The sequence below is a fragment of the Chiroxiphia lanceolata genome, chromosome 4 (assembly GCF_009829145.1).
Source record: "Chiroxiphia lanceolata isolate bChiLan1 chromosome 4, bChiLan1.pri, whole genome shotgun sequence".
Lineage (NCBI taxonomy): Eukaryota > Metazoa > Chordata > Aves > Passeriformes > Pipridae > Chiroxiphia > Chiroxiphia lanceolata.
The window spans coordinates 35,591,178-35,616,762 of NC_045640.1; the positions used below are offsets into that span (position 1 = coordinate 35,591,178).

Consider the following 25,585-nt stretch of genomic DNA (forward strand, 5'->3'; position numbering starts at 1 on the left):
TATACATAAGAATGGCGATCTAAAGAGATGGCCAGGTAAAGGGCTCCCTGCTGTTCTTAGCCTCCTTCAAGCCAGAGGGTATTTCTACACAGGCAAGAAATATAACTGAACACAGAAAATATAAATAAATGTTGCCCCTCATCAGGAGAGCAATTCTCAAAAGGCCTCTTTAAACAACATGTGTTCGAATAGCTGAGCTTTCAGGATAAACTGCACATGGGCTTCTACATGTACTCAGAATTGGTGACAGAAGTGGACAGAACAGCTTCACTATCTATTATTTTGATCTATGTGTTGGACATTAGGATATATTCTTGAAAACTCACCCAAAATAATAATGCATAATAGGGTTATTTTTTTCTATTAATTCTTGCTTGTAGTGAAATAAGCACATTTTAGTGTTATATTTAGGAAAGCAATGCAATACTTCGTTTGTTTTCAAGTGAGAGAACTACAAGTGAATAAGCATAAAATATATCTTCCTGTCCAAGATCAAATACTGCCTCTTAAGCAACTCCTGTAAACATTTAAAATTCATTTGCCTCTATGTCAGAACAAAATCATCTCTACTTCTGGTTGATATTTTCTTCTTTGACATTTCTTCACTGCTTAGTTGAGAAGCAAGCGATATGCATTGGCTCAATACTATCATAGCATGTGGGGACAAACAGACTACCCATTAAAATAAAAGCTAGTAACAAGGAAAAAAACTCAAAACAAAACAGTTTATCACAAAGCTCTAAAATGAAGGTCCAATTCTTCCTATTGATTTCTCTACAAATCAAATCCCAGGGTTTTTTTTTGGAAGAGACTCAACTGTGGTCCCACCCCCAGTCTCATTTCAACTGCACAAACTAAACAAAACCCCAAAAGACCCAAACCTCGGCCCACTTGGCCTATTTAAAAAATAGCATCATGTGATGGAGCGCAGCCATTTTTCCCCACAGAGACCAGACTGCCATCAGGAAGAGTTTAAACAATTTTGTGACGATCGAGAAAGATGTAGTTTGTATTTATGTAAATATTTATACAGAATCCTTCAGAAGTACTCTGCTGCTTTCAAGTACACCAGGTCACTAGCAATAAATAAAATAGCTCTAAAAAAATGAACCCTATAAAAAGAAATTGACCCAGGAAAGGTTATAAAGTGTTTCCCAAAATGCTGCATCCTGCTGTAGCCCAAGATTTTCATGTTGGAAATTAAAGCTGATTCCTCCTCCACCAAGATCAGCAACACTTCCTTTACTTAAAAGAATAGTGAACAAGTGATTCAACATCTGTGTCAACTTAAATATACACCAAAATTGCTGCAGGTAAATTGATTTAAAAATACTCAGTAAATCTTTATTAAAGGATTTAATTAGATCTTAATTCATTGCACCACAACTTGTAGAGCTATAAGATTAATATAATTGTTTTTTGATTGTTTTTGTAACTACGTTGATTGTTACAGACCACTCCAAATACTAGAGTGATTTCTCTTCTGATCTTGATCAGACATTGCCCCAAGCTATGATGTCCTGAGGTCATAAAAACCCTCTAGCATCACACCCTGCTTTAGAGTGCAAGACTGCCTGTTTCCCTCCAACAATCCTCATTCAATATCTAATGAAAACTGAAGGTAAACTGGAAGCTAATAAAAACATATAAACTTCTTAAATCATTCCCTTGGTAATAAACACAGCAACTGATATAAATTCACTTTTATATTCAATCGTACAACAGGTATGTATTTAAAATTCATTTGCAAAGGATGTAAAGCCTTAATGTGCATAGCAATTTCACGTTGCGTTGTTTTACATGAAGACTCTTAAAAGCTATTAAGAAGAGTAGTGTCTTTTGGAAAGACAATGAAGTCTTCTTAAAATTATTGTTGATGGCATACAGCCAGCGTTATTTTTAACCCTGGTTGCAAAAACCCAAAGCAATAACCTAAAATAGCCTATCATGAACCACTTTTGTACCTTCATTCAGTCTTTCAGAACACTGATTCATTCTCCTTCTAACATACTAACTTTCTGCTTTTCTTATTTCCTGAAACCCATTAAAGTATAATAAAACTTCCTGTAAAAGTATAGTAACTCTTCCACTTTAATTTCTAGTAATTTTAATAGCCAAAAAATAGTTTCATAGACAAATTTATGCCATTCAATGAAAACACTGGGAATTACAGCCAACTGAAATAGAGTCCTTTACTCCAATTTGGTTGTCCTTTTATGAAAGATAACTAAATATTCTGAGCAACAACCATCTGAGATCATTTCATCATTGGCTATAGTCAGTAGTCATAATGGCTTCCCAGAACACATTTTAAGTAAACATCAAAGACTTAAAAAAAGAAAAACTTCATTAAAAAACCTCACACTTACTGTTACTTCTTTGATGTAGATTCTATATTCTCAATGAAAGCATGAAGTTATAGTTCAAAGTTATTGCCTGTTAAGAAGTCAAAACAACATAATATATTAATTTAATGTATAATAAACTTTGAATTGCAAATGCTGATAAGAATCTCCTCATAAGATAAATAAGAAATATACCCCCAATAAGGTCTATGTTTCTTTCTTATTCCCCCCCTCCCACCATGAATTAAGAATCACAAATGCAAGGCAAGTGGAAATTATGTGTTTATAGAGACACTGTCACAGAATGAAATAACAAATGCTGCCTTGGGACCATAGGAATAAAAATTCAGAACACACAAAACCAAAACCTAATGGAACGAAAAATAAGATCTAACTCATTCTAATACTCCAGCAATAGACACAAATTACTACAATGAGGATGCATTCTCTTCTAACTGGCAAAGTAAAATTCCAAGATTAGGACCAGATAATAAAGATACGTATCGGTTGACTTTTAATATATTGAAACCAAGATAATGGTATCTCCATTTTATCACTTATTCCACTGGACTTATCAAATATATCAGATTGAGAAAAGTGCAAATCTGATCACATTGCCAATAACAATTATCTTATATCTACAGTCAGTGATTAAATAGCATTAAATAGTTTCTCTTACATTGGTATATTCTATTTTTGACATGAAAAAGGGTTTGGCTAGAGCCAAGAGAAATAAAAGAAAATGCAATCAATAAGCATGATTTGCTTAATCTTACAGGTAATCTTACTTGTATTTTTCCTTTGTTATATAGAAATACCAATGTCTAGTAAGTGAAATAACAATCAACTGTACATATTGACAAAGTCAGGCCTTTAGGATCCATGAAAGTAGTTAAGCCCACAGATAACTTCTAATTTAGAAAATGTCTCCGAATTCTTAATGTGACTCCTTATATGTTACAGTAGAATGAATAAAACATGTCCATGTACCCTTAGCTATTGAGATCCTACAATTGTAGAAGCAATATAAAGAAAGATAAAAGTTTTCACTCTGGGCTACGATGATCTTTCAAAGTAAATATGTGTTTGCACCCATTAAAACATCTTAGTTGCAAGCACTGCTCCATTTGCCCCCTCCTCTATACACAAGATCTATGATTCCTTAAATAGAATTATGCTTTATTTTAAACTCTACCAGTATGTTACACACTTTGTATAACACAGGAAACTGAGTTTTAATACAAAAGGTGAGACAGACAACTTGCAACGAAACACCTTATTTGCAGGTTTACAAGAAAAAGATTAAGATGAAATGAAACAAATCTATCTGGCCTCCCAGTCAGAATGGGGGAAAAGTAAATTATACCAGGAAACCTTTGCATAAAACTGTGCAACCAAGTTTACAGCAGCAGAACCTTGGGTGAGTGTTGGGAAAACTGCACAATAAGAATAAACAGAAGTCATAAATTGCTCAGCATGTTATGAGAAAATAGTCTTCTAAAACACATGAGATGTGAAGTCATCTTTTCTTCTTTGTACAGGTTGAAAAACACATAATATGTAACAATTTGCACCATGCGCAGTGTTTTTTCCCAATATTACTCAGTAGTATTCATTCACACATGCAACTTAGACAAATTAAAGATCACTGTTTCCATATTTGCTAGATTGTTAAAATAGGAGGCGTTCTGGTACAGGATGATAAGCCTGAATGCAAGATAAACAGTCTCTGTCTCTTACAGTTTAGTGGTTCTGTTTGTTTGTTTTTAATATTCTCATTTAACAGAGTTAAGCATTGTTGTGAATCAAACCCCAGATTTAATTAAATGTATGAATTAAGAAAGGATAGACTTGGTTCTTTATATTAGCAATACCTGCAACAGAATTCTTTGGTTTCTCTCATCTCCCACTTCCATCATTAAAGATACTAGATACTAATTAAAATGTACATAAATATATGAGTCTTTACTAACAAAATGAGAACAATAAAGCTTAGAAATTGGGCGTGACCCACTGGTAAAATAATGTTTTCAGTTCCTATTAAAATTGTTAGTTTATTTAAGCTATTTATTCCAAAGAAATGCTTTCTGCTTGAATAGGAGCAGTATGACATCAAAACCATGCTAAGCAGATGTTAAAATAGATATTTGGAAATTAACCACCTTGCAGTACTAGTACACATCAGTTTACTGCAGTGAACAGAAATGTTAATAAGATACCTTGCAAAGATGCTTATTCCAGGAAAGATGCTTGACACTAATCTCAAAACTCAACTTGTTTAAAGTTGATAACTTTCAACATGTCTCCTGCTAACTGAGTGGCAGAGAAGAATGGAGTTCTGCTTATTGTCCTGCACTGACAAGCCTTCAAGACCTGCAGCAGGCATAAGAGCAACTTTTACTATACTGATTAAGGAAAACCACTGCTAAAGTTTTCCTTGTTTATCTGTTTCAGTAAAATTCTGAGCCAGTGTAATGATATTGCTTTTTGGACTGCATTACAGACTTTAACTATGACACACAGATAGCTACTTTATTATACCAAAAGAAAATTTAAAGATCTTACAGTCAATAATTCCATAAGCTATATACAAATCCAACATACTTTAAAAGCATTCAAGGGGCATTCACACGTGACTGTCCCCATGTGGAAAAGGGGCCTGATTACATGATATACATGGTTAAAGTAGGATTAGGGAAGTAGATGTGCCATATTGATTTATTCCCTCACACTCTAATAGAAGTAGGTAATCTTAAAATAATACTTAAAATTACACACAAGGACTAGAAGACCATCACCTGTGAGCAGCAATAACTCAAGATTTTCTCAAAGGTAAGCTTGAATTCAGGCTCAGTATTAGGACTGCATGAGCTAGTTACTAAAGGCACTTGATTCAAATAATCAAATAGGCCATTTGACAGTTCTGTGTAGAGCTCTAAAAAGAAAGCTCCAAATCCCACAACTCTAAGCCTGTAATTCCACGTTTAAACTTTGTAAAATTAACACTACTAGTACATTTCCAATTTGCCTTCTTTCAGCTCCCAAACCCTTTGCTGAAGCAGCAACTACATGCCCACTCTTTTGCTTTAGTTTCTGAAAGATGGGGAAGTTCTGGTTTGCTCTCTAGCTGTCAAAGGCAATTTGTCTGCACCTCTGAACACAAATATATATACATAAAAAAGAGCCATCACCTGCTCTGAGACCATATCTGATTTCCTGTTTTTCCCCTCACAGAGAAAATTTAGTTCCACACCAAGAGCAATATTAATTCAAGTGCCCATTTTAAAGACAATCTTAACATTACTGACAAGGGGCATAAATTCAATCCTATATGTAGGTGAGTGAACTAATCATTAAGCAATCAGGGGAACAAAACTAAGCTTGGACACAATAAAATGTAATAAACATGAGGACCTATACATAGATTTTGGAACTGCAGATAAAACTATTTTTTTACATTACATATAAGGGCTTATATAGTGATACATATAATTTATATAATCTCAAAATACACTGGAGGCTAAAATACCTAGATCACTCATGCAAGCTAAATTTTCTAAGCTGCTATGTTTAAAAGATATTGTATATGTATTTTTTCTTTCCACTTTTAGAAAAACAAACAAACAAACGACAAACAGAATGGTAAACTCATCAAAAAGTTTGTTGCTAGATCAAGGATATCTGAACAAAATCTGTTAAATCAGAAATGCTCTATTTACCTCATTGTTTGACTTATTTTCTGTAAATTTTATAGATTTTTCTGTTTAAAGAGAAAAGATAGTCATCAGCACATTTTGTTCCTTAGGTTTTTTTTTTTTAATAAAATAAGCAGATGTGGATGGGTGCTTCTTTTTTCAGTCAGGTGGAAGGCAAGTTAAAATCACAACCAAAAACATATACACAGTTGACATGGGAAACATTTAAGAACAAAATCAAATATTTACCTTCAGAGTAAGAATTTGCTCTTTTTGATTCGAAATAAAAATCTACTTTGGACACATCTTGTTGTGCAAGAAATCTGTATATTTGATCACTGTAACTCACGGCAGACATAAGAAATACCAAAAAAACCCCAAAATACCCAAAAAGGTGCATTTCCTCCAGAGACTGAAAATAAGGTATCAATTAAAAAAGGCAAACCAAACCACAACAAATTACAGTTTGAACTGTAAGAATTTACTTCCAATTTTACAATCCATATCCTCCAAAATAATTGCTTTTCACAACTTACGACAATCAAATCTGTGCAGCAGAAAGCTGTGTGACTATTGGAGGTCTTCCTGCTTTGAGGAAAGAAGTTGGAGATCAGGTATTCCAAAGCAATTAAGTATTACCATATCCAGTAAGTAACAAGCTACATTCCATTCTTTTTGAACCTTTGTATGACAAATTGCTCACGTGCTCCCATAATGTGGAATGCAGAGTGCAACATAAGACATGCAAGGTGCTGGGAGAAATGCAGCAAGTAGCTATTTCCTGGCAAGGCAAATAGAGATGATGCATTGCTCTAACAGAGAGACGCACACATTTGTAAGAGACTGAAGCAATGTTTAATTAAACAGACTATTTCCAGGACAGAAAAAATATAAAGAGATAAGTTAAAGTGAAAAGACTGAACCTGCCTGTGAGATTTGCGCAGATTTAAGAGAAAACCTCTCTGAAACCCTACTGCCCCTTGCTCACAAGCAAAGGCAGGATTCCTGAAGATGAGGGACATTCAATAGAACTTCATCTTGACTATACCAAAACTATTTATTGATTTTACATTTTTTAAGCCTTGTAACTAATCTGACCATTTGAAATCTCATGAAAAAGGACTCTCATTTTATTTTAACAGGCCTGGGATTAAACTAATCTCACAACATCCACATCAAAAGCAAGACTTTTTTCACCCAGGGAAGCTGTAAATCTTCAGATTACAGTAAGTGAGCACATTGAGAAGCATCCTACCTGCCAAGTACACTTTCCACTTTAGCTCAAACCTAGTAGCGCTACACAGGCCCCCGTTTCAGATTCGTGGCTAGGTAGAGCTGCACAAGAGAAATTGGAGCAGTAAGAAGTGTCTGCCAGTGACTGGTAATTATTAAGGGCTGACAGGGCTCAAGATGCCAAAGTGTAAACAGCATTCTGTTCTGACAGGCTTGAAACACATAAAAATAAGCTTTAAAAGAGTTAACCACAGAATAATCGTTCCTTTCTTCATGTCTGCTACCAGCAGGAGCTTACTGCAAGCAGCTTGCTAGCGCAATATCTTTTGACCAACAACCTATTTAAAATGTATCCAATCTTTAACTTGTGGATATAAAAGCATAGACACAAAATCATACTGAATAAGCATAAGCAATTCAAAGTTGTTAATCATTGGTTTATTAATTCACTTAAAGTCTGAAGAAGTATTCAATACTGTGAGATCCCTTTCTATGACAATTCTATAAGCATACTTAAGAACAAGAAAGCAGAAAAAATACTGCTTTAAAGAACATTTTAGGATGAACTATATCTAAAAAGGAGTAATAAAGCACATAAGAGTCATCAAAAAAGTTCTATAGAAATCAAGTTTATATGGTGAATCATAAAGAGGTGAAACTTTTTATTATGCATAGGCAATTTATCACATTTGTATGAGCAACAGTACGTTCCTACGTGATAGGACACTGAAAGGAAAACTTTGCTGTATTTCTGATTCAATACAAGCCCCACTTGTACTTCAGTCATATTTACATCTACTTATTTAATACAGTTTCTCTGTCACAGTTCATTCACAAAAGCTCAGAGACAGGGACTGCAAGAACCTGAAATGACTGGGTAAACACTTCTTGTATATTCTGAATATATAAACATTGGTAAACAGGAGCAACTAAAACTGAATAAACAAAACCAAGAAAATTGGACAGAAATAATAATTTTTGAAGCCAAACATGGAACCACAAGTACATCCTCAGTACAACACAGCATACTGCAGAGAAGTGCATCTCCTGGAGGGTACTGACTCCTAAGTCATATATTAGCAAAAATCTCAGTATAGATCTGTACCTGACCTAACAAATCCTACACGTCAGGGACAAGGCTTATATTAATGCATTCCCATCACATCACTAAGGCAGCTAGCTGTATTATCATTATGCAATATAATGATATCATGTACAGAATCATCAAGACACAGGAACTCAGACCAGAAACAGCACACATACCCACAGTTCCTTCAAATGAGTGCTATCAATATATCCTTACCCTGTGTTGGGGTGGTTTTTTTGTTTTAAAGTCTTTTGTTCAGGGTTTTTTCTTTTTTTTTTTGGGGGGGGGGGGCATGGGTGAGTTGGGGGGTGTTATTTTTTATAACCTAGTAGAAATAAAATCTTAAAGTCACCTGTACCAGTCAACATATCATAATATACCACAGCACAAGGCACCTCTTTACTTTTTTTACTCCCTCCCCTAAACCACATCTACTGTGTATTCATCTGCTACTGAGAGTACATGAACCACAGTCAGGAACAAGTTTAATGCTTATTTTTCCTTGGGTTTAGGGTTTTAGCCAGTATTCCTTTCCCATAGGGAGAAAGAGAGTCTTCAGAGGACAACAAGATCTCAGTGATTGTAAATGAAAAGAACCTGTGCAGTCCTAAAGTAAGGAGCCATTAGAGTGCCTATGGTGGGTTGAGCCTGGCTGGATTACAGGTGCCCACCACAGCAGCTCTATCACTTCTCAGCTGGACAGAGGAAGGAAAATAGAATGAAAGCTTCATGGGTTGCTCTCACATATTCTCACTCCTCTCTCAGCAGATGGATGTTGGAGCTGGCTGGCACTGGCTCCATCGGACATAGGGGAAGCTTCTGGTAGCTTCTCACAGCTTCTCGAAGCCACACTGGTAGCCCTGCCCCCTCCCCCCACTTTTAAAAAAATAAAACAACAACTCACCATTTCTTTAAAAGAAAAGTTTTAAAGCATTGATGGTTAAATAATACTTCTGAAAAAAATGATTCTTCTGTATAGATGAGAGATCTACAGTGTATCATTTAAAACAGGGTTACAAGAAGCAGTGTTATGGTTAGCAATAATTAGTGGAAAACAGGAGAAGAAAATTCACCTTTTAAAAGGACTAAAAATGAAAGTATAAAGAAATTTCTCTTTCATTTCTCATGTATCTGACATTTACAAAAGTGTCCCTATGCCTTTGGAAAGTTGATTTTTTTTTTCTTTTTAAAGAGAGTCTAAAAGAGGGTTTCTTATAAGAAAGGACTAATTAGTGTGACCCAGCTTTCTATGGCTGCCAGTTGCTTTTAATAACTTCCAAAGTCATAGACATAACTATGAACTGGTATTTAATTTTGTTATTTAAGTTGCCTTTTAAAAAATCCAATTTACAGTTAGCTTTCTAATTCACACTGTCTCAGGTTTTTCCCATACTCCAGCCTCCCTCCCACCAGGCAAATATTTGTTGGCTGACTGGCTTTTACGAGACTGAGACATCAGCTTATTCTGAAGTTGCCATATGAATAACTGCAGCTGAGAATTCTGCCCACCAAAACCACCGCTTCATGGTAAAAATGCTAGCTTCTTGCAAGCATTCACAGATATTTCTTTCTTTAGGCTTGACTATGTTGTCAACAGTCTATCTTTAATATTTAATACATAAGTTAATTTCAAGTGAATCACGGGAGAAAACATGGTTTGGTAATTTGTTTCAGCAAGCACAACTTTTTGCTAATAATTAGAGAAAAGACCTTTAAAAGGGAACTGGCAAAGTATTTAGTTATTTTTCTTCTCACCTTAACAAACACTCATTGAGAGATATGTAATGAGAACAGAATGAGATAAGACAACAAGGTGAGATGTGGGAAAACAGGGCTAGAAAGAAAATCATACAGAGGGAATTGGAAGGAGAGGCAGAAGCAGTGATAAGATAACGTGGTCAAGAAGGAAAACATCAAAAAGTATGAAAAATTAAATCACACAGAATACGAAAGAGTTAAGGAACAAGAGAAGACATGGACGAGGTTATATTTCAGCTGGAAAGAATGGTGAAATGTTACAGGGCACAGCATAATGCAGTGCAAGAATAAAAGAAGGCATACTAAGAATAGTAGCTGAAGAATCAAGCAACAGCAGCAAGGCTCCTCATGCTTCATTTACTTGTAAAGGCTCAGACCTTGATACTTCAGGAGAAAGGAACTGTTCCATACAGTTGCCTAGCTGGGGAAGGACTCCTGTAGCATCACTTATTCACAGCTATTTTTATATTTTAAGAATATTGCACAGAGTAGCCCAGTACAAGTTGGTACTTGGTAGTTCTCATTTTGCTATTCCCAAAATATTCCCTAGCTTAACAGAACAGGCTTGCAAACAGTTAGTACACTATGTCAATAAGCAGGACAACTGAACAGCATCTCACCTTCCTCCCTACACTGACTTCCTCTCTTTGCCATGCCCAGCATTTCACTGCATAACTTCCATGACGTGCTTCACATGTAACAGCCAGGAAGCTGTTCAGACTGCTCCTGGTCTGAACCATTCGTTCTTGGCATGCCTCACTTTCTAGCATACCTTCTGTCAAGATCTGCAGTTTGGAAAAGCAACATCTTCCCCTCTACCAGGATTAGTGGAAGGAGATACGGTAAAATGAAGGAGGATGCAAATCTTCCTCTAAGATTCTCCAGGATTTGCATACTTAGTTTAACAAAAGATAAGCTAACTTACTTCAGTTAACTCATCATAGCATCAGCTCCTTTCTTCACACACACTGCTTTCAAGGAATTGGGTTTATGAGTCAGGCCCACACTTACCTAAATCCAGAATCATCCAGGTTCTCTTTGGTCTTCTGTTCTACACGTTGGAAGTATTCTGCTGCTTACATCTTCTGCTTGGCAACAAGGTGTAGAGCCCTAGTGTCTTTTGTAGATTTTACAGGAGGAGCATCTAGCTCATTAAGGTGTTGTTTTTCCCTTGGTCACAAACACCTACACTTACAGTTCCTTAATTAGGAGAATATGGTGCATATTCTTCCAATTCTTTTTCTAAATTTCTCTTTTTTTTTTCTTCTCTGCTAATTCAGATTCTTCTCCATTTCGCAGCCATCTCCACAAATTATTGATGATCTATAAGTATGTCATCTGCCTATTTTCTTAAGGAATGCTAGTACTTTGATTCATTTGCTTTCAGAATATAGCAGATCTCATCTAAAAAAATAAACCCAAATTCTCCACAGTAGTTCAGACTTACTCCTTCAGCTAAGAAAGGCATCAAACCTCAGAACTAATAAGCTGTCCTCAGAGCAAGCCATAGGTGATCTCCCAAGGAGTACTGGGAAGTGCTCTTCCCAGGTGGGCTCAATCAGTACTGATTGGCATCTGCTGCTTGCTCTCTCTTGCATTTGCTCCAAACTTACCAGGTCGCCCCTTAATGCCACACACCTGCCTGGCCCACCCTTCGCTTGGCTGAAATGCCCTAACACCTGCTCAGGTACAACCCTTCAGAGATTTTGTGCATCCCACAATTAAATTAAAGTGAGACTTTATGCTAGATTTTCTTTGGCTTAATATAGAAAAGATGCTGTCAGTATTTAATAAGCATTTTAATATTGTGAGCCTATTTTCTGTAGCTGAGTAACAGTTTTCTTAATCTACTGGGAAAGGTACTCTTAGTGGGATCAGCTGCAGAGTGCAGCCAGCAGAAGCAGCTGCAGAAATTGCTTCTGCCATTACCAGGATATTATTGGACAATATTTTTTACTCTGATGTACCACTGACTGTAAATCTTGAACAGTCATTCAGAACAGCCTTTTTGTCCAACTTCCACTGTTTTGTCCTCTTTTTCTGCCCACATCTTTTTCTTCTAACATATTTTAATTACTTTCTAAATTCTCTTTTCATCAGGCTTTTTCTAGTTGTTTTTTTTCTGCATATATTATTGAATATAAAACTATTTATAAAATAAAAAGCAACCCAAAAATGGTCATCACTAAAAGAATCACTTCATGATTCTTTTAGTTTTAGCAATCCATTTTTCACTGGGTATTTATACTGTCAAGTTCTTTTATGTTGTTTTATAGCAGACTGAGTCCTGATCTTCACTGGAGTGCAATAGCAGCAGAACTATAATAACAAATAGTTATGTGCAATTGCTTTTCTGCATTTATTTAACACGATTATTACCAGAGTAATAACATTAATGTCTGTCTCCAGATGCTTTGCTGAGAAAATGGAGACAATAATGTGAAGCATGGCTTACAATTAAACAAAGTGAAAATTTATTGTTGGGAAAAAGTTACAGTAATGACAGGGAAAGTTGCAGCATAGCTCATCACATTCATTCCTTTTACTTTGAATTTAGGAAGGTTGTGGTTTCAGACATTACTGGAGTTATCAATAGGGGAATTAGGAGAAGCTTGATGTGCAGACAGCACTAAGGAAGTCCATTCAGTAACGTGGAAAGCTTCTTATGATGATGCTTGTGATGTAAGCTTTGAGTTGGTTTAGACTTTGCAACAAACGTGGGTAGAGCCCTTCCCAAGTCTTTGTTCGCGAAGCCCAGCCATGATGATGGGTTTAGACTAGTCATGCACTTAAACTCCCTCCAAGAATACATATTTGTTCATCTTAACTGTACTCTTGTAAATTAAAGGAACAGACTGACTTCTATTCCTATTTTCCCAAAATAAAACTCCATTTTCAAACAGTTCAAACCTTTAAAATTTTAACTACCTTTTTTAACTATTAGGAAAATAAAGAAAAAAAAGGACAAAAAATGCTGAAGCTTTGCTTCCCTGTGAACGTAACATATGCAAGTGTGTTAACTTTCCTTTTCCTAATGTATTCAGAGAAAGTGGATTCCTACTTTTTTCTCTCTCAGAGCTCCAAAATAAAATGAAAAATATTTTCTACAAATTGCTTGGGTTCAGAATATATTCAAGCTTTAATCTTGATGAAAAGAACTATAATTGTAAATGTCAGTATAATACAAAAATCAGTTCAAGTGGTTTGCATTTTGTAAAGCAGTTCTCTTACTGATCAAATAGTTCTGACTACTCATGGGAATCTTTTTTGCCTTTGTAGGTAACAGTGATAGCAAGGAATGACATGCAAAATATATGCCGAAAATAAGATGAACATGGAAATATGTTTAAACAGGAAAAAATGAGGAAAAGACAATTCTAAGTCTCTCTAGATACATGATGCTGATACCAGTTCTGCTTTTCCCTCATTTTGTGACCTCAGCTTTTGTATCTGCATGCTGCCTCGACAGACTACTAGACAAAGGTTTAAACTGGATATCACATAATCTACTCTTATTCTTTTGATCATATCCAGCTCTGCTTACTTGACTACCTAATGTTTTCCTAGGAAATTAATCTTACCTAATGCACTAATATTCCATTACAATCAGAAAATTCAATGTAGATTGCTCTTTCAGTCAGATTTAATTAAAAAAAAATCTCTGTGTATGTTTTCTAAAGGAGTTTATATGAATATTTCTTAATATAATTTCCAGTGAATGTTCCTTATATTACATAAGATGTAACATTGCCTCTTACATACTCTGACCATCAGTAGAGAATAAGGGTAAGGTCTACAGCATTTATGGTTTTGCAAATTTGTAGTGTTTCCTAGGATCTTTTCTACTTTCTACATACACTATTCCTGAAAGATTTATTTAAAAATCTCTATGGTAGTAAAATTCCATGAATTTACCTTTGAAAATTAAACACTGCTAGTAAAATGGTTCAAAGATGCTTCCATTCAATGAATAAAGAATATTGACAATTATTTTTTAATCCTTGAGATTAGTGACTGCAACTACAGTAACATAAGTTCCTACACCTGTCACAAAAATCTGCCCTTACAGTGAATATCAGTGAAAATGAATAGAAGTTTACAGGCTGAATAAGTGCCACCACTAAGCAGTTAATATGCATTCAGAGTTGTGATACTTAATATTTTCTGAGATTGAATAGAGTTTTTAAAATGGCTCAGTTGTCTACTGTAGCCATTAATACCCACTATGCAATCACATCCTGATCAGATACGATCAGGACTTTGCTCACAGAGAAAAATGAGGAATCGGTTCCAGGGACTTTGCTGTTATTGTACAGAAATGCTCTCTATTTGCATTCTTACTGATTTCTCTTCTGTATAAAAAAAGTAATAATTTTGCTTTTAAAAACCAGTAGTTTGTGTATAAGAGAAAGACTGAAAAGAGAAAATGGAAAAAATACTTGGGTAAGCAAGTGAACAATTAATGAAGTGATTATTACACATGCACAGTTTTAGTAAATAAAATATGCCAAAGATGTTAGTTCTAACACCTGAACTTTAGGAAAGTACTTTACAATTTTTTCCCATTTAACATGATTTGAAATTATTGTAAGCTTTAGAGGTGCTTTGGAGGTAATCAGTAAAGAAAGTAATGTAAAGGTAATTTTCCTAAATGTTGTATTTGCATTTATCCAAAGCATAAAAGGTTTTTTTTAAATTCTGCAAATTAAAACAACTGCCTTTGACAAAATTATATAAGCTTTTCTGTAAAAGTCTTTTTTTCAAACTCAGAAGAATTTTTAGCTTAAATTAAGATTCCTTTTCTCTCTCATTTTTTCCCTTCTATTTATCCTTCTCTAATTTCTACAGAAATATTTGCAAATCTTGGGAGAAAATGATGAATGATTATTGCCACTGTTTTACTAAGAAAAATACCTTTTGTATTAATTTTTAAAAGTCTTATTTTATATAAGAAAATATTTAAAAAATACATATTATAGTCTCTATCATTTTGTGTAAGTTGTTTGGAGTAATGCTAGCTGAGTGTTCCTGTGCATGAATTCCTCCTCTAAACCAGATGGCACATTTTACATCACATCCATAACCTTTTGAATTAAGAAGCTTATTCAAGGCACTCTTATTTAGCATACTTAGAAGGTATGAAAAGCTAGATCAAATGCATTCTACTTCTTTATTTTTAAGTGCCTTAATTATTAACTTGAAAGCAACTTTTATGTTCAAAGACTCTGTAAGTTTGTAAGGAACCTTTCTAGTGAACACCAGCTTCTTGAAAACAGAGGTCATGTCTGGAGAGTCATTCAATTTAGGTATCTAATCCTGGACTCAGACACAAGGCATAAACTAACTGCTTCCATACCAGTAGGTTAGCAGGTACCTGGCCCATTAGTTTTTCAAAGAACAGAAAGAATTCTGGTAAGCTAAAAAAATTGTTCTTTTGCACACCATGTGCACTGAAATGCTGATGCTCAGAAGCATGAATTTATATCAAGATGTAGCAGCAGTGGATTAATCCACTGAAAATCAGATTACTGTTCCTTACCATATTCTATCTGAAACGTGCTAATTAGTAGTTTAAATTTCCTCTTCCATCTCACTAAAACAAACTGTATGCACTAATTGTGAGTTATAACCCAAAAAGTGGCTTTACCAGATTTCGTACGTATGAATGGTTATTTAATCTCATGGTTTGCCTAAGGCTACACGTCTTCAGGAGATTTAGTCTATGAATCCTTAGGGATTAGGGAATCTGACATGAATGCTGTGCAAGTGTGGTCACTAGTGCTCGCTTAGAACCAAACTAAAAAGGATTGTGGTTTTGCTCACTGAATTTCTTCTTAGGAGTATACCAACATAATATACAGAGTTTCCAGAAAAACCTTCAAAATACCCAAATCTTCCAAATGACTCATAGTAAGTGGAGTCCACGTAAGTTTTTTTCCTTTTGAATTCAAAAGACTTCAGATAGGCACCAAGAAGATAGGTATCTTCTGTAAGATCAGGAGTTTTGAGCAACCTGATCTAATGAAAGACAATCTTTAAAAGGTCCCTTCCAACCAAAGCAACCTTCCAACCCAGACCATTCTATGATTATGTGATATCAAAAAAATAGCAATTCTCCTATACAACCTGAGTGTGAAAATGGAAGATAAATTAATCCTATATCCTACCACTGCACTTATTAAAAAAATACTACTATGCTTAAAAAATTACTATCCCTCATTGCCCAAACTGAATGCAGGGAGTCCTTGAAAAAAACCAGAAACAAAACCAACAGAATCAGTATTAGTCCATCTGTCTGGTAATGTCTAGCACCCTCTTAAGTCTGCTCCCTCTATTAAGACTTCCACCTAAGATATAGCTTAGGATCATTAATATTCATTGTCTTTACAAAAGCAAATCAACATCAGTCTTCTTGTATGCTGTTTTACTCCTTTTCAGTGCACGATAAAGTAACGTAAAGGGCAACAAGTCTGCTAAAATGAGTCAACAGAGAAAACAGAAGATTAATTTTGATTTAGTACAAATAAACAAAGTCTTCTACTCTCCAGAAGGGCTTACCCATACCCATCAAAGCTCAGGTAACGTCCTACATCTGTTTCCAAAAGAGTAATACTTTCAGCTGTCTGCTAGAGCTTCTTCAGAACATTCTTATGCAGACAGTAAGATTCAGAGTCTTGATCAGTACTCAGAGACCTCGTAAATATAGGCTGTGTCTACGCTAATCAATGCATTTGCCCCAGTTGAGTGATACAACTTTGCCCGTGACCATATTGCTAAAGGTTAGTTCTCTAAAGCAGCCTGGTAACATGCACAGACTACAATGCTTGACCAAGGCCATGGTGGTAGTGGTAGCCCTGTGTGCACCCTACGGTGCCCTGTGGATCTAAGACACAATAATTTATCCTTTTGTGTTTGCTTTTTAAGCTCAATGTAAAAGGTAGCACTGCAATCTACTTTAGTGTTAATTCTGTAACATAACATAGAACAGGTCTTGTGGTGGCTTCCTTGCAACAGATGTCATGTAAACTGTCTTGGAATGGGTAAGTAAGCCATGTTATTGGCGAATCCTCTCTCTCCTGTAGATTTATAGATGCCTAAGCTTCTTTGATTTGATAAAGTAGTGATCCTAAACATATTCACTTCATAGTAAGAATGCTTTCCAGGTAGGAAATGTTTTCTGTAACCAGGCAATCTCTGATGAGGGTTCAGGCCTCTTATGGGTTACAGGTTACATTCTTACCTGTACAAACACAAAAATTTCTGAAGACAGAGTCCTGCTTGGTTTTGTTGTTTGTGTTTTTTCATTATTTTTTTCTTTCTGAAAGTGCCTGTCTTTTTATCTCAAAAACAGAAGTAACTAAGGGAAACAAGCTTCCTATTCAAGGCATGTAAGCCAACACTTGCCAATGGAGCAAAAATATTCCTCTTGTCCTCTATGACTCAGCTTTTTCCATTCAGTTTGGTGGTAGATTTTTCTGTCAAAGCCAGCTCACTTAGAACTGGACTGGGATAGAGCATTTCAGTTCAAACATTTCAACCAATCTCAAGGATGATGTATAAAATCTATTAGCAAAATAAAAACAAAGAGAACAAAAAGACCACAATTACCATCCAAAAAGAAATCAAGAGAGAAACTGGTATTTAACTAACTCATTAAATAAAGGAATTAACATTTCTACTATATCGCATTTTCTAAACAAAGGATGTGGATATTCTCTGGATTCTGAGTACAACCTTTGCTCTGTGCCAATGATCAATTTGGGAAAAAACAAGGAAATCATATTTCTCCTGATGTGTCAGCAAACTCTAAGATTTACACTTCCTGATAGGAAGGGCTCAGAATGCACAAATATTTTCATTATCTTTCTTCTTTAATAATAACTGGTGGGAAATTACAGACTCGTACATCCACAAATTTACCAATAAATTTATTGCTTATTCTCTGACTACTTGAAGAAGTTGAGTTAATATTTTCCCTTTTCAAAAGCAATATGCAAATACTGGTGCATGTGTTTATACATTCATTTAGAAACACACAAACATAACACACATACACACCGCTTTGAATATTTCTATTTCCTTTATTTGCCAAGTACTTAGGGTCACACAGAAATGAAATGACAAACCACCTATACATCTCATAATTATGTCTGTGACCTTCACTCTTTCTTATATGAGGTACCAAATGAGAGAAAATAGGTACACAAAAACGGAAGGGAAAAACACAGCGAAAGAGAATAATGAGAAGCAGAAAAATAAAACAGAAAGATAGTAGAGAAGAAATCTAGGAAGAAAAGAGATCTAGGAAGAAAAGAGAAGAAGAAACAGAAATAAAAACAGAGATAGAAAATGAAGTGAAGGAAAAGTCAAATAGAATAAACTGGAAGATTTGAGAATGGATTAAATAATACAAAATATGACAATGAAACACAAATCTATAAAACAGGATTGTAAGTAGCAGGAATTATCCCAAAATAGATTCGCAGAAAAATATGAAATGAGAATTTGTATTTCTGAAGTAAGATTAGAAGAAATAAAATCAGGACAACTTGACAGCAGCTGATCTTAGAAATAATTGTCAGAAATCTTTTCATGCTTCCACGCCTAATATTCAATTATTCTCCTTTGATAGTTCCCCACAAATTGAACAGATGATACAGTACATCAAAAGCCAATAAAGTAGAATATGGCCAGAAATAAGATATCTTAACTAGTGCAGGAAATACCGAAGTAATTACAATAATGACCATCATTAACATTTTCTTTTTGAAGTGGTCATAGCTGCAAACAGCTTATGGTTATCTGAAAGTAGCCAGTCTTCAAAAGAAAGGGCAAAAGTATTATTGTTTAAGAAGTCAATTGAATGCTCATTGTGCATTTACTATCACCCTTTTCCTACCTCAAAGGGTTATTTCCTCCTTTGTCATCTCATTATTATTTCATAGTATAAGGTTCATTGATTACAATCCGAAGAAAAACTTACAATGAAGTGAAATATAACTTTTATTCACAGAGGTCTCTAGACTTGAAGTAAAAGTAGAAGATAATATCCCTAAGGCTTCTGACATACAGCATGGTAAAAAATTGCTTCATATTGCTTAATTTGGAAAAAAAAACAAAAAAAAAAAAAAAATTCAAAAAAATTACATAATGGAAGACAAAAATAGGTTCTAAATAATTACAGCAAACCCATACAATTCCCACAAGTAAATATGTGCTTTATGTGGTATTCAAATCACTATTCTGTCAAATGCTAAATACAATCTCTGTAAGCAGTTCATCAGAAAACTCACGATTTTGTTACGCTTTTGAGGGTATTTCAAAAACTTCATTGCACAGTACCAGCAGTATCAGTTAAAACAAGGACTAAGAGCAAACAACAGCAACAGGAGCTGTGACAGTTCCTCTTCAGGTACCTGAATACAATAAATGAACTTCACAGGAGCAAAATTCCTAAACCCTCTTCTGTCTGTAACTACAGAAAAAGAAAAAAACCCAACTTTCTACAGGGAATGCTTGGGCTTTGCAGTGGGAGGAATCCCCTCCACACTCAGCGCTGATGCATGGCTTGTGGAGACATCTCTCAAGTAAAGGGAAGATGGTTTCTCATACTATTAAAAACCACAGACATGTCTAAAAGACCTTTTGGTGTAAGCTTACAGTGTCAGAGATGAGGAACAAGTGATCCAGACTTTTCTCTCAATGAAAAATCTTTGCTTCTCCTATATTCTTCTCACAGGTACCAAGGGCACTTAGTGGTTTTATGTACTATGAACTATTACTTTATTATAAAATACTGCTGGAATAGTCTAGCAATAATAAGACTCACTGCAGTACCCCTAATTTTGATGACTTGCAGTTCATCAGAAGTTACGATGTAGCTAAAAATACAGTGCTATGTTTTATCCTTAACATGTGAGCTGAATGCTGAAGCACTTGTCTCCTAAATGCACTAGCCCTGCCTAGCTTCATGGCACATTAACAGAAGAGACACAGGAAGACAATCAGGGTTTTGGCTTACAAGTGTATACCACAGATCCAGGCCCAGATGAAACCTTCTTAATATGTGCGACTATCCAGCTAATTATCTTCATATAACCAGAACCCATGTATCCAAGATGAATGCTTTCTCACAACTTATAATGTAGCTGTTAATAGGGTTGATCTGTGATTTAGTCAGACATTTCCCTTATTGGTAGAACTCCTGTGGTATATCAGTGTTAGCTGTCATAATATAAATGGATTTACAGTGCTAAATAGTTCTTTTAAAATACAGATAAGTTAAAATACAAACAAATATGTAATACACATGATTTAGGAAAGCAAATTGAGGTTGAAAATGGCAGCAATTTTCTAAATTACAATTGATCATACAGTTTTTCTTTGGGCACTTTCCTGATACAGTTTTCTACAGTTTGCAATTATTTGATTTGATAACAACTTTGTTCAGGATTCCTCTATCTGCACTATCCTAAATGCTGCCTTGACCTCAACTAACATATGCATGTGGGCTACCTGAATCTTTGGCTTTGCAATGGTAAAATCACATAGAAATAAATAAAAGGCTCATTATTGAATCAGAAAAATAAGACAATGCCTTAGAAATGTAACCGTTTGACAATACTTAACCCTTCCTGATTATGAAGAAGACTGGAATCTCTAGATTTGAATGCCTGCCAGCTGCTATTTGAACTAACATATTAACACTGCAAAGGACTTTTTATTTTTTTAACATGAACTAATCACTACTGGTAGAGGGAACACAATTATAACAGAAATTATGAAACTAGTGGGGACCCTGGATTTGGTTCCTGCACAAGATCTTTGAGTTACAGACTATTTCTCAAAAATTCAGCCTATGGACCCTGCCCCATAACTATTTTCTTGACTCTGGGTTCTTTGCTTCATGTTTTCTTTACGCAATCCCACCTACTTCTCAACTGCTTCCTGTTTCTGTTCTCTCCCCTACTCTCTGGGCTTAAAACATAATATTGCTGGAAGAAACTGCTTGTCTTGCTAAGCCCACACACCCTACAAACACGGCACACAATAGTTACCATGTTGAAGCTAAGAAGAACTGAAACACACCCTTGACACACCAATTTCAGCAATAATCAAACTGAAACAATAACACTTCTAAACTGGAACAAATCTGGAAATTTTTATGAAATTGCAAACCTCCAGGGCATTAGCATGGGTAAACTTTTCCAAAATTAAGTCACTGCTCTTAAATATTCAGGCATGGAGCTTAACAAAACATAGTTGTCTGTTTTAACAGGGAAACTATATATTTTCTCCCACTGCAAAGCATCTTAATTAAAAGGAAAAAAAATCCAATCTTAACACAGACAGTGCGTTCAACTTTGCCAAGTCTTGGACAGAATTGTTTCAGAAAGGAAAAAAGTTATGCAGCCATGAATACACTTAACATCTCAAACCTTAATAGGCAAGTACAAACTTACTTTTTAATGAACTTTATGCTTATTGAAGTCCAGCTAAATGGGGCAGCACATTTAGGTACAACCATGATGACAAGGGAAGCTGAGAGCTAGCTAGTGGAAGACAGACTTGATAAATGGATGAGAACAAGCTACCATCTAGTGTTTACATAGTGCTTAACCTGTTCTAGCAGAGTGCACTCTGTGAAGGATTTCACAGATGTTGGCATGGAACGAGATGTGCCTAATCTTCTGTTTGTGTGTCTTAGGATTTTAACACATAGATCAAGGGAACTTAACTGATCCTGACGTAGTATCTCTTTTCCTCTTCTCACTGTCTTTCCTTGCTACCCAATTTCTTAAAACTATAATAATAACTATAAAAACACCAATAATACTTAGCTTTTACACACCCTACTGTTCTTAATGTGGTGAAATTCTATTTGAACTCGATGGGAGTTTGTCTGAGCAAGAACTATAGGATTCTCTCCCTGATTGAAAGAACAATTCACCACAGCATCCAGATGCTATTTCAAAAAAATAAAAATAGATTACACAAAAGTACTCACAATGAATGTTATTTAACAGGCTAATATTATCACTACTATTATCAAGAGTATATTGGTAATCTTGGAGCTGGTGGCAGCAGGAGCATTTGATTTCTCTATTTTTATGATTAACCTCGGTAGGGAATATTTTGCCTTTTTTTCCTGGGTATGTCTATTTTACAGATCCTACAAGTTAACAAGACCATACTGAAGAGTGATCTCTATAGGTTTGGTCTTCAAAGCACACTAAAATTTAATTTAATCACAGCTTCAAAATATTATACAATAAAACTAATTTAATTACACTTAGCAATGGCCACTAGTCTCATTAAAATGCTAATGAGGCTTATAATTATTAAATTGCTTAATGATTGTTAATAGAATAAATGACAAAATAAAACTTAAGCAGAAAGACAGAATGCCCTCAGGTAATTTTTCTTAGTGACAGTTTCACAGGATATAGTTTCTTTGCAGTATTTAGAAAAAGAAGGCAGATTAAATTTTGAGGTAAGAGGATATAAAAGAAAAGACGGCAGTTGTAGAATGCAATGCATTGTCTTCTCTTAAAATGTGTAAATATAGCAGATATAAACTTTCCTTGTCTGGAATATTTTAGAGTATTTGTTTTCATATCACGTGCCAAATATAGAAAAAACAAATGTATATGTAAAACTCACAAAGAATTCCAATTCAAAAGAAATATTTTTCTGACATTGTTTGTAAAGTAGCATTATAATATTAGCATCTCTATGAAAACCATCATAATGGAGAATAAAAATAGGACCTGTAAACACTCAGAGACAGAGCTAAAGATTACTCTGCATTCTGTTTCAGAAATGAGAAATATTTATTTAAATCAAAATCAGCTTTTGCACACACAATTTGCAATTTATTCAAAAGATGCTATTTATGTCCTAAAACAAAACACATTTCAAAACAGCAAAAAAGCAGCTGTTGACTTTTGGCCAAATGTAATGCAGCTTCCCCTATTTCTTCATTTTGACAGCTATTCTTTTCTCCAGGAGTGTCAGGCAGAGAGCAATGTGAGCACCTCCAGCTCAGAAAGAGATGGTAGCACTGAGCCCAACTACAGTAGTGCATTGTGTGAGCAGTGAGGAATTCCCTGATCTCTTATTACAGGGAGTTTCAGAGCCAGCAGGGAGCCAGGGAACTCCTCCTGGAGGCTTATGAATAGTAACAAGGAAGGAAAAGCAAAGGACCAAAGCAAATGAGAACCAAGCAACCCTGACTGCTTTTTTTGGTCTCCTAAGGAGATTGCACTGATAAAAATGCCCATTGAATGGCTTTTCTAATCTTCCAGCATGAGATATTTGGGTCTTCAGCACATAATGTTGTTAGAGCATATTCCACACATGCACATTATTTATAACCAAAAAAAAAAGTAGAAGCACGGCCTTGCCAGACAGAAACAACCATTGGTATTGGAATGGCTGGCAGTTGGCTTTTCCGGTGATCAGACCTTGTTAAAAACAAAACACAAAGCCTTTCACAGTTTCAGAAAATAAGTCTCCCTCCTCTTTAAATCCATCTAAGATGCATGCATATATATTATATCTTCATCCCCATAAAGCACTATTTCTTGCTGAAGTACATTCAGTCATCCTTATAATCAAGAGAATATTGTCATACATCAACACCTCATCAAAGGGGAAAAAAAGTTATAAAATCAAAGTATCCGTACCGGTGGAAAATTGAGTAAAAGTAATACACATTAATTTAGCTATCTAGATCAACAGTTATTAAAAAGAAATCTCACTTTGGGAGACCAATGGACTTTGAATTCACAATTCTAAACTGTTCTACCCTCTTCTCCAAACTATTATTTTTTCTTCACCAGTGATAACACTTCCTATGTCAAATTTCTCTTGACATCAAAATCTAATACTGAAATGTCATTTTAATCTCAAAGGGGTATGTAGTCACTTTGATATGCATTTCCCACACTGTATTTTTGAAATACTGAAAAATAAATGGTTTTGGGTGCATGCCTAGTCAGGAATTACCAGAATCCATTTTGATTATGCTAGACTACAAACAGAGATTAAGTTATTCTCTGGGAAAAAGTATTAGTTAATGAAGATTTTTCCAGGATATCCTACTGGACTGGGAAATATTCACTCACTAACTTTATTCATTTAGCAGACAGCAACTGGAATTGCTGTGCCCTCCTTTAGCAATTCTATGCAGAGAAAATTCATAAACATAGATTTATTCATTTGGCTAGAGGTTCAGTAGTTTTCAGACATTTGGAGTTTTACTTCTCAAGGCAAATGCTAAGGAACAGTTTGGGGCACATCCTGAATAGTATATTGCAGTAAAATTAAACAAGTATGCTTTAGCCAGTCATATTTAGGCAGCTGCCCAAACGAAAGCTTTAACAGTAATAATTTATGTCTGGTTCAGAGCAGAATGGAAAAATTAGACAAGATGTAGGGTTTCCCTTCTGTTAAATTTCTGAAGGTAATGTTTTATTTAATATAGTTGCTGGGGGAAAAAGGAGAAGAAAAAGTGATTTCCCAGTTGATGTAAAAAACACAAGAAACAGAACATCATTGAAATAATATGGGAGGATTTGGTATGGACAATTAGAAAATCTATGAGAAGGAGACTACGAATAGTGTGCAGACAGGACTGTGGTAAAACTTTCATATGTGATACAGTAGAGTAGGAATGTTCATACCTAAGATGTCCTCACTTGTGGAATGGCAATGGATGTGTTTATAGTGAGGAAAATTGTATTCTCACGAGTAATATACTAACTGCTTCATAAAAGCGAACAGAAACCTTCCTCATGGTAAGGCACTTCAGAACTCTCTTCTCCTTCCTCCATACCCAGGAAAGTATGGCCTGTTATCTCCGTCTTGGTGACTTTTCCATCACCCCTGAAACCTCAGAAACCACTTCTGAGTATGTTGGTCTCCTGACTGATCAGAAATCAGTCTGGGCTATTTGCTGTGTTAAATGAGCTTAGGCTGTGTATTGGATCAAAGAAGTCCTACCTAGCAATGGTAAAATAATTTGCTGTCTATAGCTAACACTTTTTCTTTTTCTTTTTTTTTTTTTTAATCTGGCTAAGGACTGAGAGCACTTAATTTTTCATCTATATTTTCACTAAGGTCTGGAAATATGGGGCAGGGGTGGGGAATTGCTTTACGCAAGTGCAGTGACACTGAATTACTGCACCAGGCTAGTTGTCCACTGTGGAGATGCAGCATCAATAGAAGAAGTTATCTTCAGTGCTGAAATAACAGTTAGTAGAGAAAGACTGTTACAGTTGAGGCCTTTTATTCAAAGTTTCCTGACGGGGTAAAGGTGATTTAAGGCCACTTTACCGAGGTATTTACACTTTTCTCGGTGCCTGAATTAACCAGATGCAGACAAGGAACACATATGAACACAGGAAACAGAAAGAAAAACTCCAAGGAAATGTAGACATTTTTCCTAGCTAGCTGGTAAAGGA

At 35.3% G+C, this 25,585-nt stretch overlaps 1 protein-coding gene across 5 annotated transcripts in view; it reads right to left on the reverse strand.

Moving 5' to 3' along the window:
• TENM3 (teneurin transmembrane protein 3) overlaps positions 1-25,585 on the reverse strand; it is a 1,309,047-nt gene that overhangs the window by 977,912 nt on the left and 305,550 nt on the right. For all 5 annotated transcript variants that reach the window (XM_032684675.1, XM_032684682.1, XM_032684680.1 and 2 more), the window contains exon 5: positions 2,370-2,436. The gene's annotated coding sequence lies outside the window, so the exon portion shown is untranslated. The remainder of the gene's footprint in view (positions 1-2,369; positions 2,437-25,585) is intronic.